Genomic DNA, 18,767 nt, shown 5'->3' on the forward strand with positions numbered 1-18,767 from the left:
CGCACACACATATACACACACAAACACACACATACACATACATATGCACACATACACACGTACATACACATGCACACTCACGTGCATACACCATACATTCATATATACACACACACACACATATACACATATATACACATACACACACATACACGTGCACACTCAAGTGCACACACCACACACATACACACACATACATACACATATACACACACCACATATACACATACACACACATGCTCACACATACACATATACACACATACTCACATGCACACAGCAAGCCTGGCCTTGTTTTCTGACCCTCGCCATATTGGTGGAACGGAGCAGGCCTGGTCCAAGATCCTGACCCTGGTTTCCCCGACTCTCTGTCTTTGGAGAGCAGCTGTCAGCTACAGGAAGAAAAAACAGACTCCTTATCAATAAGGCTCATGGGCACCCAGATGGCTGCTCAGCTCTGCCAGCTGCCCAGGGCCGTCTGCTCTGGGTCCTTGCAGACTGCACCCATGGCTTCAGCTCACCCCTGCTCACTGCTCCCCAGGAGGGCAGGCTGAGGGGCACTGAGGCCTGCACTTAGAGAAGCATGTCCTGTGGTCAATCCCACACTTTTGCCTGGTGCCTTTCCCCCCAGAAGAGCCCAGAAGATCCCAGCTGCCCTGGCGCCTTGCCCAGACGACACCTCAGCCTTCTTCCCAAAGTTCCGAGGCTGATGCAGGCGGGATCAGCATTTCTCTACTGCAAAGAACTAAAGTCTGCAAGAGGCAGGTCTCAGGCAAAGCCGCTGCAATGATCAGTCTCCACTAAAGCAGAGACCCTGCGTCGCCAAGCCTGCCTTCTCACCGAGGACTTGGGGCCCTGGGGCTGCTGACCTTCCAGGCGTGGACATCCTGTGGTCACGGCTCACGGCCGTGGCAGCACATCCCTGGCCCAGCCTGCTGCACCTAGCTCAGCCTCCTGAAGTGTGGCCCATGTTCTCCTGAGCCAGGTCTTCCCAACAGTCTCTCAAGCCGGGAGCCTTGGCCTTGCGAGGTTTGGGAGGGTCTAAGGGACCAGAAGCACCTTCCAGAGCGCGGTGGCAGTGGCAGGGTTGAAGAGGAAGGAGACACACTGAGCCCCCTGCAGCCCTGCCCTACCCACACCTTCCAAACGGCCACGCAGATGACCCAATGAGGCCACAGTGTGGCTCGGAGGGTGAATAAGACACTGTGTGGGTCAAAACAACTCAGGTGGGTCCCTTTGAGTGGGAACAGGTGGAGAGGGCAGAGAAAAGGAAGACGATGGTGTGATCAAGGGCTTCCCAAGGAAGGCTCCTGGGCAGATGTCCCCACACACAAAGGACTCCCCACCAGCAGCTCTGATGGACCGGCCTCCCCTGCTGAGAGCCGCCTCATTCCTCGTCCAGTGCTTCCTAAGCAGTGGCAACTCCCACACCCTGATGGCAAGGGTGCTAGCCCCAGCCACCGCCGGGACAGACCCAGTGTCTGAAACACCAGACTATGACACTTGATGGGTTGAAAGCCCTGGGGTCCCAAACTATGGTCTGAGGCCAAACCTGGCTGCCGCTCAGTTTTTTAAATAAAGTTTTACTGGAACACAGCCACTCTCCTTCCTGCACGTCTTGCCTGTGGCCAGCTCTGTGCTGCAGTGGCGGAGCTGAGTGACGGTCACAGAGACCGTAGGGGCTGCAAAGTCTGCATATGCACCATGTGGCCTTGAGAAAGATGCTTACTGAACCCTGGTGTAAAAACAAATCAGACTCACCTGAAATAATAATTATATAAAGCCTCAATTGCATGGAAAACGTAGCTTCTCAATCCGTCAAATCTGGACAGATCCAGGTCATGCTGGGGATGTGTCCACACTGATGTAACTGATGCCCACGAGGGAGTAGGGGGTGTGTGCGCACATACAGGTGTGGAGAAGGAAGGCACAGGGCGAGAGGGTGAGTGCGACTTTCACACTTGAGACCAGAGCGCAGATCCTGGCTGTGCCACCAGCCCATAAGCCACGGCTCGATCATCTGGGAAACCCAGAGATGATGTCCTTGACTGCTCAGGAGGATGGCAAATGAGAGCATGTCTGTAGGGCAGACTCAGCAAGCCCTGGGGTCCCCCCCCCCCTCACCCCCACGGCTCCCAGTGGGGCTCCTCCCATGTGATCAGTGCTCCTTCCAGGAATTATGTGGAAGCAGACACTTTCTAGATCAGACAAAATCCCCACTCTTCTCTGGTTGGGTGTGAAATGCTTATTTGGGTCACCTCTTGAATGTGACTTTCTGCCACACTTTCAAATGTGGCCTTGGTCACTTTGCAGGCAAGTAGGGCACACACGACTACCGGGGGAAGCAGATGGTCCTATAGGAGTGACCTGCAGGCTCCACATGGCCACAGGCAAATGGCGCAGTGTGCATGGAATGTTCTGAATTTCTTGGGGCAGACCCGAGCAAACCTGCCCTCTGTCAGCTGGTAAGGGCTGCCCAGAGAGACCCTGGTGTCTGTCCCATATCCTTTAGTTTTTGTGGCACTCGGCTGCCCTGTAGGACTTAATGGGGGGGAATGTGCTGAAATGGTTACCCAGTCACAGGGGGGAGAGGGAGGGGCTGGGAGCTGATCTTCCACCCCGAAGTTGGCAAAATGTCTCATTAATCAGACCTGTGAGTGGGACAATGTTATTCATGTTGAGCATTAGAACTTGAAGCTACAATTGTAGCAGGAGGTAATTTGAGTCCAGCAGCCTGTCTCTGAGATGGATTTATGATGTTTACTCAACAATGAGTGGGAACTTTCAGGGCAAAGAATGACCCCTACTTTCCTTTTTTCAAAACACAGAGCTGACCCACAGGGATCAAGTTCCCCATTTTTGTGAGAGGGTGCAAGCGTTTTTGAAACAATTCTTCGTGCTGCATTTGGTCTCCCCGATTCTGCCATCTGTGGAAGGAGAGAAGCACACAGCTCAGACTATGTCCGGGACACAGTGGGTCATGGCAGCGCTCTCCAACAGCGTGGCATGAGTCAGGGGCACTTGCTCAGGGGACACACAGAATTCCCAGCCCACCTCCATGCCTCCTCTCCAGGGTTTTGCTTTTGGGTGATTTGTGGTTACAGTTCTGAGAATTGATGGCTGATGACTTCAAAAAAGTGGGATTCCCCGTTTTCCAGGGTTCCTCACCTCCTTTAAGTAAAACAACAACAACAACAAAAAAAACCCGGCAGAAAATAGGAGAGACACGTCTGCCTCCACCAGTCCAGGTAACATTTCCTTCAGGTCTCACGCAGTGGAGGGAGGGCCACCAGCCTGTCACTGGGTCTTGCCGCCCAGAGGGGAAGGTCTTTCTGGAAGAGGGTTCCTTCAAGATGCAGAGTAAGGAGCTCTCACGCTGCTGGGGTACGTGTGACAGGCAGGCACAGAGCGTGGGGACCTGGAAGTACTGGGCTGGGCCCACCTTCTCACCTTGGCCCAGGGGTCCTGGAGGCAGTGGGGAGGGGGCTTGCATTCCGATTGATCTAGTTTCTGGCTGCAGAACTTCACCTTGGGCCTGGGGTATTGGTGATCAATCGGAGATGATCATACCAACCACTCAGGTTGTTTGCAGTAACATGATGAGCCTCCGGGTGAAACAAACCCACCTTTTCCTAATAGATCTCAAAAATACTTGATTCACAGAGCCTTATAGATGCCCGGACTTACCAGTTGGAACACTACCGAGAATGTTTATCAACTAGAAGGGACATAGGTAGAAAAATAAATGAAGTTTCTTTTTTTTTGTACCAGGGAATGAATCCAGAGATGCTTTATCATTGATCTATACCCAGTTCTTTTTTTTTTTTTTCCCTGTATCAGGGATTGAACTCGCGCACACTAAACCATTGATTACCTATTGAGCCACATCCCAGCCCCTTTTTATTTTTTGACATTGGGTCTCCCTACATTGCTTAGGACCTCTCTAAGTTGTAGAGGCTGGCCATAAACTTGCCATTCTCCTGCCTCAGCTTCCCACAATTTCATTCTTTAGGATTTACCTGATGTCTTGTTATATTGCGGGGGAGAGTGGCTCCTTGCGTGGTGTGGACGTGGTCACCAGTAGCACCAGAAGCGGCTTCCTAGACCAAAGCTCCCAGTGAATGACAGAGGATGAACTGTTCACAGTAGCTATGGTTTCTGCAGGACAGGGGTGTATGTGTGTGTAGGTGTGTGTGTGTGTGTGTGTGTGTGTGTGAGAGAGAGAGAGAGAGAGAGAGAGAGACAGAGACAGAGACAGAGACAGAGAGACTGACTAACATTTAAAGAAATCGTGCGAATAATGTGCCTGGAGACCAGGAGGAGGATGCTAATAATTTACAAGTGAAGATAAGATATGATGAGGAGAAGGAGGTCAATCAGATAAATATACCACACACTTAACTTGGATTTTAGCCGATTCTCTAATTTACTCTGAAAGGAAGTGGAGGAGAGAAGGATGGAGACTGGGAGAGCTGGGGACTGACTTCCTAGGAGCTGCCCGTCTTAACTCATTCTGTGGTCTATCCCAATCCCGTCCTTTAACAAAGGTCCTGTGGGTCATTTCATTTTTCCTGCGACCTTCCTCCCCGTTCTAAGACTGCAAGGAAAATCTTGCCTGGAAGCTTCGTTGGCATTGCCACGCATCTTGGAAGACCTGGGATACTTATCCCAGTGTCCTTGGCTTAACTTTAAAGGACTGGTTCTGCTAGACGCAGAAGCCCTGGGCGACCCAGTGAAGACTTGTCCTGAGGCCAGGTCGCTGTTGGCCTCGTGGGCCCTTCCGGCCCCGCATTGCTCTGTTACAGTGGGGCTTCACAGGACATGGGATCCGAGGTGTCTTCATCCCTGTAGGTATTTCAAAGCACATGAGAGATCTAACACCAAGGCAGCAGATCTTCAGGTAACAGAGAAATTACAGGACAGAGGTGAAGGGAGACTCTCAATGGAACCGTCAGTAGTGGGACTCAAGTTGGTGTGGTTCCTGTCATTGTCACAAAATAACCTTTTGTTTTTTTTTGGTACGAGAGATTGAACCTAGGGGTGTTTAACCACTCGGCCACATCCTCAGCCCTTTTCAATATTTTATTTAGAAACAGAGTCTCACTAAGTTGCTTAGGGCCTCACTGAGTTACCTAGCACCTTGCTAAGTTGCTGAGGCTGGCTTTGAACTTGCAATCCTCCTGCCTCAGCCTCTCGAGCCCCTGGGGTTACAGGTGGGCACCACTGCAGCCGGGTTCACAAAATAATTTTATGCAATGGATTGGCACAGACAGGGTCTCTGAAGAAGGTTGGCCCAGTCAGCCGTCTGCCGGGAGAAGGAAGGCAGCCCCTTGGACATTAAGAGTGGACCTTAACATTCCTTCTTCTATCGTAAAACCTGCTCTAATGGATAAGCATGAAACAAAGTGGTCAGGGTAGGACAGGAACCAGGAAGGAATAGAGTCTCTACAGGCAGCAAACTGGGACCTGGAGTCTTGTATGGTTTGCTGTCTCAGGGACCTGGCAGGAGACTTCCCTTCTGTCTGCAGGTTTGCTCTCTGAATCTGGGCTCAAACACATAGTCATGGTTTTGATTTCCATACATTAAACTAAGGCTCTCTTTTAGTGGCCCAAAATCTCCTGAAGCAGGCTTAAGAAGCACAATAAGAAGGTTTTCAATCACATGCTAGACTGATAATTAGCTAATAAAAATCTTTCTTTTTTTTTTTTCCTATTTCCTCAAAAGTCAGTTCTCAGAAAAACAATTCATTTACTGTATGTGCCCTGTTTACCATCAAGGTTAAAAGTTCAGGAAAAGAAATACATCAAAATATTTACATTAAAGCAAATCACTGTTCCTATACCATGTCTGGCTCTGCAGATGAGGAGTGGGTCCTGGGTGTCCTGCTGTCACAGACAGGGGAAGCAGCAGTCTGGCAGGCTGGCCCTGCGTCCCTCGGTTCTCTCGCTCTCTGACCCTTCCTGCCTTCTTTCCTTCCTTCCTTCCTTCTTTCTTCTGAGACCTCTGCTATCCCTTCTCTCTAGATCCCCTTTTCCTCCTTGTGATAGTTTTCATTTCATGGCGAAGGTCATAAGGACCCTTGGGAGTGTCCTCCGGTGGCATGGCTATGCTCCTCTCTGACATATTTATAGTTTAATACACACTCAGTCTTTATGAACTAGGATGCTGTGTAGAATGGCCACCAGGTATTAGACCAAGCAGCCTCCCTCATGCCCGAGTGGGAGGCCGTGTTCTCTCCAGTTTGTGGATTTGGAAAACAGAGACTTGGAGCGACTCAGGGGAGGCCATGCAGACCAGATCAGGGACCCATTGTGACCAACTCCTGTAACTTATCACGTCTCCTTCTCCACAACCCTAAGAGAGGGGCCCCAGCTCCTACCATGTCTTCAGAAAAACGTTCCTGGGCCATTGTTGCCTCTGGGAGAGTGACTGTGACAGTTGGGTGGTCCTCAGCCAAGAGCAAAGCCCTTCCAGAGAGGTGACGGTGGGTGGCAGGGCTGGGGGTTGAGTAAACAGAGGGCAGGATGCCTCTGGCCCTGGGGGCGGGTTAGCCACCCTCCACCCATCAGCAGCAGAGTGATGTCCGAGGTGGGGCCATGACGGAGGGAAGCCCAATGTGCTTTCTCAGGGGGACACAGCAGGAGAGACCAAGACTGAGCTGGCAGGGGCCCTCCTTCTGGAGGACAGCTTCCTCGTGTCATAACTTCCACCAGCTAGGTCCTGGTCTCTTCTGCCCTATCTCCAGGAGAAAGCAATTTAGGAAGGCCAGTGACCCAAGAGGCAGGAGGAGGGAGCTCCCGGCTCCATCTTGGCTGCTATACAGGAAGTTGGAGCCAGAAGCATCCACAGGGGCCTTGTGTCACTAAGCAGGGCAGGAGGAAGGGGCTCCAGGTGGTGACCTGGATACAGCCTTCCTGGGGCCCAGCAAGGTGCTAGGCCCAACCTGGGGAAGCCCCACCCACCCACCTCGCCTCCAGGCCTGGGTGTCTGGCTCTGCACTCAGCAGGGCCTCTGTGCCCGTGGGCTAGCAGGCCTGGGAGGCGTTCCCTGTAGGCAGTGTCAAGCAGAGACCTGGGGAGACAGGTGGCCTGTGCCTCTGCCCCTCCCTGGCCCAGGAAGCACACGAGGCATCATGTGACTCCCACAGCCAAGGGGCACTCCACACCCACATCACATGGGCACAGTCCTGCACACACCCACCAGGCCCACACGTCCACCTGTGCCACAGACCCTTGTACCACAACACCCACTCACGTCCCCCTTGCACAACCACACCACACCACACACAAGACACACAGGCAGTGCACACCCCCTCACAGTGTGCCACCCCGTAGGCACACAGGCACCCCATCCAAACACCCCATGTCCCCACATGCAACACACCCATGTCACACGTTCATGTATGCCTGCATGACCACGGGCCTTCACCCAGGTGCCGAGTGCATACACTGTCCCTCCCCATTGTCCACCCTGCGTCTTCTGAGGTGGCCCTGCCAGAACTGCGGGGGCTGCCGGGCTCACTTCCCCGAGTTAGGAGCTGGTGTTTGCAGATCCAGCTCCTGATGGCACAGCAAAGCCGATGTGGGGCCCAAAGAGGGGACCCAAGCGTCCACACCAGGACGTCTCTGAGCACGACAGGGACATAGGAAGTGAGGCATGGCCCTAGGTCAATGTCTAGCCGCCATGAAGAGGCCATCCTCAGCAAACCAGGGTCCCTGGCCACCTTGCCAAAGGGACCGGGGACAGTGATTCCAGAGCTGTGCCCTGCACCTGGAAGAAGGGAGGAGGAGTGGGGCGAGGGCCAGAGGGGGAGCAGCCACCTGGACGGTGTCCCCCTTCTCCTTCCTCCCCACCCCCATGACAGTGATGGCCTGCTCTACGCTGCTCTTTCCATGGCTTCCTGACCCTTCCCCCTCCCTGAGGAGCTGAGGGGCCAGGGCTGCCCACTGGACCCCAGGAGCCTCCATCTGCCTGGTTGTCCCAGCCCCTGACCAGCTCCTGGGAAGAACGAGGGCAGAACCCACTTCTCTGTCACCCACACAGGGCCCAGAGTAAGGAGCAGACCTCGCACCTGCGTGCCCTCAAAGTCCCCCAGGATCTGTGGAAGTGCAGCTTCTGGTGGCAGTGGGAGGGCCAGCCCCTTGCTGCCTTTCTGACCCAGGTGGCCTGCAGAGCCCAGGTCTGCCTGCCCCTGACCCCAGTGACACAGTCCCTTCCCAATGTCACTCAGCACTCACAGCCCTTTCTAAGGGAAAATGGGTTTTCCTTTACGACGTACAGAGACAACATAATGACGAGAGGCGTGGGGCTGGGTTCCTCTGGATCTAAACCCAGGAGGCACCATGTCACAAGTGTTATGACCTGGGGTCTCACCAAAACTGTTTTCTTGACCTAACAAAAGGACACTAACCCTGCCCCTGGGTCCTGCTGTGGGGTTGGCAGTTACAAGCCACCAAAAGCTGATCCAGAGCAAACTGAGGCTCACCAGGGAGCCGGGGTGTTAGGAAGGCGCCTGCACCACCGAAAACATGGCGCCCCTAGACCTGGGGAGAGGACGGCCAGGCCCCGGGATGAAGGAGAGGAGCAGGACTTGACCCACTGCAGCCGCCGCTCAGGCTGGCCTCTGAGGTCCTGCTGCATCGTGTGGGGAAAAGGGGCAGATCCGGATCCCAGTGGTGAGAGCACAGGGCCCGGGCGGATGCATTTCCAAAAAGTCAACTGAGCCTGGTGCTTGGAGACAAGTGTCCAGCCCAGTGTCGAGGTCAGGCCAGACCTTCCCTCAGGTCGACTCCTTTCTCCCCCATGAAGGGAAGTGTGGCTCGAAGCACTTCAGCACTCAGGGCTGCTGGTGGGAAGGCCCCCGCAGGGGGGAGATGATGCCGCTCTTTCCATGGCTAGGGCACCGTGTGGGGCTCACTCGAATGCCACCAGGCCCGGTTACTCCCCTCTTGGCACATTCTGAGCCAAAGGTCGTCTGTGGAGCCGAAGGACAGTGGGTGGCTCCCACGAAGCGTCACCTCCCTGGCTCAGCCTTCTCTTACCACCTCCCTGATAATGTGGGAACGTGCTGGATCCATCAACTCCCTGAGGGAAGGAGCCACCTGAAACCCGGGAGCCCAGGCGTGAGCCTGGCGCCGGGTGCGTGCACCCAGCTGTGGCTGGAGAATGTGCCGTCTCACTTCAGGCCCACAGGCCCACGGCTCAGGGACGCTGGCCTGCCAGGGAGGGGGCCGGGGGCTGGAGCCAGGAGACCTCCCACTGTTTTCCCAAGGAGCCGCCCCGAGCATCGCAGAGGAGCAGATGCCCTCGCCTGGCCAGGAAAGCCCAGGGGAGGCTCGGAGCAAGGCCCACGGCCTTTTGGGAAGCTAGAGGTGGTCTCTAGGAGGCAACCAAGTTCTCTGAGAGAAAGTCATTCCATGCTAACCTCATTTCCTGTTTTGACGAGCCTCCCCAGCACAGCCGAGTGGGGGAATGCCCCAGAAAGGGTGGCTTGCTTTCAGTAGAGCATTTGACAACCTCTCGTGTCCTGTATGTGTGTGGGTGCACACGATGGCCCCGATGATGGTGTGGCTAGGAGGGGTCACACGGGCAGGACAGCCATCCTCAGGGGTCAGCTGGTGGCATCAGATCCATCCTGCCACCCTTACTCCCACGTCAGCCCTGGAGACGGCCCTGGTTGCTGGGGCCACCATGAGGTCTCAGCCGGTCAGACCAATAAGCAGTTGCTGTCCCCTGGAGGTGTGGTTTGACAGCCCTCTCTGCTACTACTCTACGTGGGAAAAGGTTGAAGACCCCCAAGGGAAGGGTGTCATGCTGTCTGTGCCTGGTAGGAGGGAGGAATGAGTCTCGTGGAGACCCACAGGGCCCTGTCCTGGCTGCCATTTTTAAATAACTTGCAGAAAGACACTGAAGGCATATTTACCAAATCTGTAGGTCACTGGAGCCTCCGAGGAAGGAATGTCCCCAGAGAATCCCGCCTGGAGGATTAGGAACCTGGTATGCAACCCAATAGAACAAGTGCAGAGTGCTGTTTTCCTTCAGAAACACAACCCACTGTAAATTAAAATTTAAAAAAAAAAATCTGTGTAATCTGTACATTTGTTTTGAGTTACACAACCTAAGCTCACGTGTGCAGCCTGGGATCGGACAACCAAACCTGCTCCCTTCCATCCTACCACGGTGTCGAGCTCCTTCTCGGGGTGCTGGCCACCAAAGGCCCCTTTCCTGCTTGTCTTAGAGGCTTGTTAGGAGGACCAAACAAGCCCAAGAGGGTGAGGTGCTCTGAAAAAGGGAAAGCTCTGAAATTCAAAATAGTATGACTCTTTTCGTCGTCCAGGTGCTTTCCCTCCAACAAAAAAAAAAAAAGAAAAAGAAAATCTGACACTCTCTGAGTGATAAGCAGAAAATGATTCAGCTTTGACTTCTATTTCTTCATCTGTAACCCCAAACTGGTGGAGCTTGCTGAGCCACCTCCCTGAGCCCATCTCGAAACCATGACTCCTCTCCTGGGTGACACATCTAGTCCCTGGTTTTCCCAAAAGTTCTTCGGGTACTGTCCCAGATTCTTGGAATAGAGTCATCCCATAGCAGAAAAGCTCCCTTCCCAGGCTGGGTCTCCAAAGAGGCAGACACAGCAAACTGGCAGAGGGGACACAAAGGGTGTCGGGTCTGGGCCTTGCACCTGGGTCGAGATTGATTCTCAATTCTTTTCCTCGTACGGCTCAGTGCTTTGAAAGCATATTGGCCTTGCTGGTACACAGCCCCCGTGCAAAATATAGATGCAAAACACACTGTAGGCCCAGGAGAGGAGGGCAGGTCCCTCTGAAGTCAACAGAGCCACGCCACAGGCCTCCCACGTTCAGACGGCAGTAAGGTCTGGTGGCCCCCTCAGGCCACACGAACCCACGGAACTTTCTTTATTACTCTTTTCGTGATACGTATGTTCTTTTCTGAGCTGTCCTACATGGCAGACCCAAGCCACATGTGGATATTTAAGTTTAAATTAAACCAAAATAAAAAAAAGGAAATAAAAGTTTAGCTCTTTGATCACGGGAGCCACGTTTTAAGTGTTCAAAGGACACCTGTGGCCAATGGCTACTGCACTGGACAGGGCAGCCTTGGGCCGGTGTTTCCAGCTATGCACCAAAATGGCCCGTGAAGTTGTTAAAAGGACTGAGATCTGACCCCATCCCCAATTCTGATGGGATTGGTCTAGGTGGGCCTGAGGGTCTAAACATGTTTTTCTGTAAGTCCTGAGTAATTCTACTATCTGGCCAGGGGCAGAGTTACTGCCTAACCACCTAGAGTTGCACGGTCCACCCTCTTGCTTTTTCTCTTATCCTCCTATGAACTGATTGGCCTGTGAACACTCTGGGGGTTATTTGTGATTCTCCTCAAGCCTTTGACTTCCATATTTTTAAGGCCCAACGTAACCCTAGCAGGTAAGATTGGGAAAGGGCAAAGGATATTGTTGTGTTCTGCTCTGGAACATGGGAGAGGGGTGACCCCTTGGGAGAAAGTGTGCCTGTCAGGGGAGCCCCTTGTGTGTAAGTCCAGCTAGGCCTGGGTGACTCGGGGTCCATGACACTAATGTCACCCGTCTGCACTGTTCCCTCTCTAGTAGAATCCAGTCACATGAAACCAGTAGAGAAAAAAAAAAAAAAACCAAGAAGCTCCGACCAGTGGGATCTTAAGAGTCACTTTATCTGGCCTTCTTAATGTCCTGCTGAGAAGCAGCAGCTAGAGACAGCCCACTGAGGACACGTCCCTCCACAACACAATTTTCCAGGAATATAAGCAAATAAACTTTTTTAAAAACATAGCTGAGCAACTTTGGGTTTCTGATGCGAATCGATTCGCAGGCCACCTTTCCTGTTGGGCAGTGTCATGGAGAGAGCCTGGCTGACACTGGCCAGTCCTGGCCACAGCGTCAACCAGCCTCAGAGATGGACTCGAAGTGCCCACCAAAACCCTGGTCAGAAGGCCAGACGGCTCAGCATGGCAGCCTTGCGGAGAAGTGAAGAGCTGACCCACTCAGCATTGTTCTGGAACGTCTGCTTATAGATGAAGAGACAGTACTGGGAGGTGACAACAAGTGGCCTCTCTCGGCACATCCTCAGGGAAGTGGGTTGTCCTGCTCGTGGCCTGGGGCAGGGGAGGCTGGCCTGCCATCTTGTTTCTTTGAGGACTATTCAGGGGCCAGTTCCAGGCCTCAGATCTGAGGCATGGATCTGGGGAATCAGGGCATCTCAGTGAGCCAGGCCTGGTGATCTGTCCGGCGCTCCCTGAGCGAAACCCCTCAGGAGGTGAGCAGCGCTGGGAGGTGGGGGCAGAGCTGGCCACAACCTGGGCCTTGTCGGCAGCCATGGGCACACAGTAGGCCCCAGAGAAAACTTTAGGGAATGAATAAGCAAAGGGGTAGTGGATGTGGGGCAGGGAGGAGGACACAGACAAGGCCAAGATCCCCAGCTGAAAGGCTCCTGGTGATCTTGGGGTCACAGGTGCAAGCCAGAATCAGGGTGGGCGAGGCAAGAGATTTCCAGATGGATTCCAGGGTTCTTCTCAAAGGTCGACCTGGCCATGCTGACTCTAGAGAGACCTTCTGGAGATTTAAGAAGTAGGACAACCATGGCTGAGTAATTGAGGTTCAAGCTCAACATCGTAAGGAACACGTGGTGGAGACGAGCATCACCTGTGCCTTCGGGAAGCTCAGTGGACATGGGTCGGCCCCTTCAGCTGGGGTTTCCATACAGCGAATAAGCAAACAGTTTGGTTTTCTTTAGTTTTGCTTTAATGAAGGAGAGGGATTAAGACACAAGAGACTGGCCGGATAAATAAGACAACATCACGAGTGCACCATCCATGACCAAAAGATTGCAGAAACATCCCAGTGAACATGGAAACCCTGAGCGTCCACAGCAGCTAGAATCCGGTCCCAGGAGACCCCTTGTCCTGCCTTCCAGCCGGCAGCAGGCAGAGGCGCTGGGGGGCTGAGTCCTGGTTTTTCTGAGTCTGTGTCATTTTCGATCAAGTGTGTCATAGAGCTTCCTGTTCCGTCTCCCAGTTATTCTGAAACAAAAACATGCATGAAAAACACAGGTCACTGCCAACCACACTGAGAGACAGTCACTCCATGGAAACCAAAAGGAAGAGACTGTAAATGCCACGGTGAGCCGGGGAGTCGAATTGGTCAGCATCTATTCACACAGTGACAATGAGAGCTGCAGGTGGTGATGGAGACAGGCAGTGTCCACCTAAAAATAACTCAGAAGCCACCAGAAATGTCCCCAGAAGCTCACTGCTTAGCGCGGGACCATCCTGTCTGCTTATTGAAAAGCTGAGGCCAGGTCTGATTCTCCAGCTGCGTCTCACCCCCAGGGGACCCTGAGGCTCCTCTCCGAATCCTGATGTTGATTGCCTGAAGAGTAGCATAGGACTTCAGAGACACCCAGGAGTTTGCCCGGGTGACACACTGAGCTCCCCTCCCCAGGGGCCCAGAGACACCCTAGAGGTCACATAGAACTCTCACTCAGTGTGTCACCTCTCCTCTTCCCACCTCAGGGGACGGGAGTCTCCCAGGAGCCTCAGCCAACACTCAGGAGCTACCTGAGCTTCAGCCGAGGAGCCCTGGTAAGGAGAGAAGGAAAGATGGAAACCCTCCTCCTCAGGAGGCTGCAGAGGCTGCAAGGACTGAGCTCCCCAAAGACTGTGGCTCTATTAATAACCGCCCCGCCGCTTGCCGCCAGCACCGTCGGCCTCCTTGTTTGCAGAAGATCATTTTCAGATCTTTCAAATAAGTGAAAGGGTATTTCCAAAAGACAGAAGCAGGGCACATTCAGAAATGCAGATAGTGCCATGTCCCCAGGGTCCCCACAGTAGCCCCACAGGCCAGATCTGTGCTCAGATGCATTTCGGGAGAGCAGTTTTCCCAGGAGGGGACTGGCAACAGGGCTCCCCTGGGAGGGTGGCCAAGTCCACGCCAGCCCACTCTCTCCAGCAATGTTCTCTGGCCAGCGCTGTGGATGGCCAGAGAAGAGATGCATGACTCTGAGCTTCCCTGGCTCCTCAGCTGTCCCCTCCCCCTGCAGCCTGCCCAAGGTGCCAGGAGGGTTCACTGTGAACGCCTGGGGACCGCCCCTCCCCCATTTCCTTCCATTAATGTCACAACATTTTCTGTAAAGTGGGAGGGAGGATGTGGCATTTTGGAAAAGCTCGGTCCTTCCCCTAGAGATTCATTCACAATGCGCCGCCTAGTACAAGGGACGTGAGAAGTTAGGAAATAAAGGAGGCGGCTCAGATCAGCGCATTGTGTGCTTTCCAAACATCTGGGGGAGGGCGGGCCAAGCCCTCCGTCGCACCAGGCCTTTGGCAGCAGGGCCGAGCTGTGTGGTGCAGAGGGCAGGGTGCACCCCCTCCCTGGAGAACCTCTCCCTGAGCTGCAGGCCGCAGAGAGCAAAGCCTCTCCTGGGGTCATGGCAACACGCGGCTATTTGTGACAGTCTTTTATTTCTCAAAATTTCACGTAGTGTCCCCCAGTGTCGTGTACACATGAGTCAGTGGATCTGCACCAGTTCCTACAGGACTTATGGCCTCTAGTGGCCATGGGGAGAGCAGTCGGGGGCAGTTGAGGAGCCGGCCCTTCTGGAAGGAACACCCTAGATGACTCTGCAGGGAAACGGCCCCCTGTCCCATGACCTGAGAGCCTGTTTGCCCCCCCCCCTCTCTGTGCTGGGGATCAAGCCCAGGGCCTCACACATGTCAGGCCAGCACCGTCTCAGGGGGCCGCACCCCCAGCCGGGTGAGCTAGCATTTCTAGTGGGGCTCACAGCCTGGCATCCGGACCCAGGATTTTGTCAGCAGCGCCTTCCTGGGTGGGCAAAGAGAAACGGGAAGTAAGTGACGCACCAGTGGCCACATGGGTGGAAGGGGACCCTGGTCCCCCCCGTTCCACCACTGAGAGGGGAGGCTTCCCAGCCAGCCCTTGCAGCTGGGATCAGCATGAACTGCCGCAGCCCAGGCAGCTGGAGAGGGCACACCCCACCATGAGCACATGGATTAAAGTCACAGCGAGAGGCCATAGGCCCCAAGGTCCCCGGGTGACCCTCAGTTTTACAGGTGAAGAAAGCAAGGCCTGTAGATGGGAAAATAGGGAGCCTTCCCAGGTCATGCTGGAAGGGACACCTGGGCTTTTGCCAGCTAGTCCCCATGGGACAGCGGCCCAACCTGCCAAGAGTTGGAACCCAGCTCGCCATGCGAGGCCTGCTCTCCCTTGTCTGGAGATTTTGCATGAATTGATGAAATTCCCGGGGACTCCACGAGGGCTCCACCTGTCACTGAAGGAGCCAGGAGGACCCAGGGGGGACTACTTCCGGTTTGCCCCAATTCCAAGGAAATCGCTCACATGGATTCCACCTGCCACTATGCACTGGGGTGGGTGGAGACCTCCAGCACCTCCCAGAGTTGGGACAGGCCCCAAGGGTTCTGGTTACACATACCTAAGGCCGGCCACCCTCCCTCCCAGCTTGGCTCAGTGCTGCTGTTCCTGCAGGTCTCTGGTGCTCAGGTCCCCCACTTAGCGCTCCCCATGGCGGGTGCAGAAGCCACTTGCCCACAGACCTGAGGGAAGCCTGGGGGCCATACACCACGCTAAATATGAGCCCTCGTCAGGGGCCGGAAACGCAGCCCAGGCCAGCTCTGCATGCTCCGAGCCAGCTCCTCAATGTGCTCTTTCTGCTCCTGTCAGCAACCAGAGGAAAGGTCCTGGCATGGAAGTCCAAGGAGGGACGAGCGACGGGAGCCCAGACGCCCACCCCAACTCCCCCTCACACCAGAGGGCAGGGTCTTGGTCCCTGGAGTTGACCCCTCCATGCCTCTACTTCCAGGAAGTACCTGGGGAAGTGAAAACCAGTTCCTCACCTGTGAGAGGCCAATCCAGAGCCCCCAGGCCCCCCACCCCAGCAAAGGACACACCTGAGCTTGTCCTACCCCCCTTGCCACCAAGGGCCTCAGCAATTCATAGGAAAATGGCCATCGAGGCCCCCCGGGCTGTTCGGGGCAGGGCTGCAGGTCAGCTTGTTGAGATTTCAAGCAGTCGGGGGGAGGGTAGGGCCTGCTCAGTGAGACCAAGGTGTGTGGATCTCAGGCCCCTGTTTTTATTTCTCAGAACAAGGTCGTTGATCATCATGGACTCTCTTTAGGGACAAGATGGCTCTTTGGGCAAGTGACTAGGGTTTTGAGCTGCTGGAGATGTCAGGGCCAGCAAGCAAGCCACCAGCATTGCCCATATCCCTGATGGGGATCCTGTGTCCAGAGCAACATCCACATGGCTCCAAGCGGATTCAGAGCCATTTGGAGGGATCTGACCTGAGAAGCAATTTCTCCAAAGTGTCCCCCATCATGACATACCTACGCATTGCTCCGAAACAGACTGTGTCCTCGTGGAGGGACTTCCAGGCCCCTGGCAGCAGAGCGTGCTTCAACCCAGGGCTGCCCCGACACACCCCGTGCCCTTGGCCACCACACACTGAGCACCTCCCACCTCCCGGAGTCTTCTCTCAGGAGGGGGCTGTCAGGATTATCCTGAGGCACAAGGAGTCCCACAGCCAGCAGGTCAAGGGTGACACACATCTTGCAATCCAGCATCCTGGTCACCAAGTCCTGCAGCCACCTGGGGTGATCAAGAGCTCACAGAGGACGCCACAGCTGGCCCCCAAGGACCATGCAGAAGACCTTGGAACAGAGAGATACTCTAACAGGTCCCTCAGTTTATACCCAAGGTAGAAATGGATGGAGGTCACGACCCAAGGGCCTCCCTCACTAGGTTATTTTCTGGTCTAGTCCTGAAGAGGACCCTCACCTTGGCCACTGTATTGGCTCCATAAAACCCATTTTTCAAAGAGCTAAATGTCATAGACATTTCAGCAGATATAGTGTGGTTGACATAGCAAAAGGCCAAAATTACAGATGACCTTGCTGGACAGTTACTAAGAAATGCAAAGGGCCTCTGGAAGGCTGGCCTTACCCCCAAGGTTGTGTGAGGACACAGGAGGGATCCACCCCTTGGGGAGAATGTGGACGACACACAGACTCCGTGGGGCCTCCCCGTCACCCGGGGCTCAGTGCCACCTAGCACATAGGTGCCTGCGCGTGTGAGCAATGCAGATTCTCAGGCTTCTCTGAGTCTTCTCATTGGAAATGGAGGGGGTGGGGTCCAAAGGTGCATGTTTCCACTTCCCCGGGTGAGTCAGACAGAGGCAAGCACTACGAGAGGGAGGTCACCATTGTAGCCACTGTCCCTAGGCTCAGTCCCTACTGACCACAGTGACTGCACCTGCTTAGGTTCCTGGTAAGCAAAACTTAACTGGATGGCTCTCTCCAGAGTCCCCAGAGTGGGAGGGGAGATCCAGCAGCAGCTTGAAGCCTCCAGGACTTTGAATGAGTCTTGGGGTGGCCTAGGGTGATAACCTCCTTTCTGGATACTGAGCCCCAGGGGGTGGCAAACCTGCTCCCTAGTGCCCCCCCAGATCAAAGGTCCCTCCAGCCTCACAAGGCTCACCCAGCCCCAGACTGCTTCACCCCCTCAGCTCATGAGGCCATGAGAACACCTGAGCCCCGATGATGTCCACTGGCATCATGTGAGGGTAGGATCTTGCTGCCATGGGGGAGGGGGGTGCAAAGCCCACAGCCCCTGAGCTCTACACACACAGCACCCGTATGCAGAGGGAGGACACCCACAAAATGCTCCTAAGAGCACAGGCAGCAACTGGGCCAAAAAAAAAAAAGTTGAAAAAAAACATAGTTTGTTTATCATTTTAAAAAGCTAACCTCATACAGGAAGTATGAGAAAAAGAAGAAAGAAGAAGAGAAAAAAAAAAAAAAAACACCCGCGACACACTGGCAGGGCACACTCCTGTCACGGATGACATGAGCCTTCCTCAGTTTCCAAGCTCACCTTGGCAAAGGCAGGAACAGCCCCACAGGCAGGGGACCCAGTGCACGGAGCACAGGCTTGCCTGACACAGGGAGGCACCCCGGCCGGGCCTGCAGGTGTGGCTGCCCAGTTGGGTGGACATCTAAAACAGAAACTGCCTTCCTGGACCTCCAGCCCCTCCTGCCCCTCCTGCCCAGGCTCTGCCCCTGTGTGTGCTTCAGGATTGGCATGATCGTGACCCCTCTCCCTCGCATCCCCTCCAGAACGGGACAGCCCTGGGACAGGGGAGCGCCACCCCCTACCCCAAAGCCTTCCACGCAAGCCTGGGGCCATGGGCCCTTCAGGACAAGCCTAAACCGGCAGACCTGCTTGAGTCTGATGGACCCTGACATGCGACCAATCCCCGGGGCAGCCAGGAGCACGGGGCTGCTGCTGACAAGAGCCCTCTGCCCTCCATGAAACGCAGCTGGGTGGGCTTTTTAAAACCGGGGGTGGGGGACTCACAGCCTGGACTGGAATGCAGAAAAAAATAGGGAGACAAAGGACACTTCCTCTTTCGCAAATCCAAACAGTGAAGAGAATAGGAAATAGAAATCCTCGGTCCCCACATTAAAAAACCAAAAGACAAACACCATCAAATATGCCCACGTTGAAACAGAGAGCAGATGAGGAATTTTTTAAGTCATGTCCATCGCTGTCAAAGAAAGCAATTACTCAAGAAAGAAAAGAGAAGCAAGAGACAGAAAGAGAAAAAAGCTGTGTACAGCAGCCTCTCAAAACAGAACCCAACCTGCCAACCCTTCTACAGCCAGTCCTGCACCCGTGTTTCAGCCTCTG

General features: G+C 54.4%; 1 long non-coding RNA gene across 1 annotated transcript in view; it reads right to left on the reverse strand.

Moving 5' to 3' along the window:
- The window catches only part of LOC124105601 (uncharacterized), an 80,475-nt gene that overhangs the window by 19,177 nt on the left and 42,531 nt on the right, over positions 1-18,767 (reverse strand). The window contains exon 2 of the long non-coding RNA XR_006855793.2: positions 271-13,069. This is a non-coding gene — a long non-coding RNA (uncharacterized LOC124105601). The remainder of the gene's footprint in view (positions 1-270; positions 13,070-18,767) is intronic.

This window comes from Marmota monax, unplaced genomic scaffold (genome assembly GCF_021218885.2).
Source record: "Marmota monax isolate L192 unplaced genomic scaffold, Marmota_monax_Labrador192_F-V1.1 WCK01_AAM20220418_F8-fsc00245, whole genome shotgun sequence".
In the NCBI taxonomy this organism is placed as follows: domain Eukaryota; kingdom Metazoa; phylum Chordata; class Mammalia; order Rodentia; family Sciuridae; genus Marmota; species Marmota monax.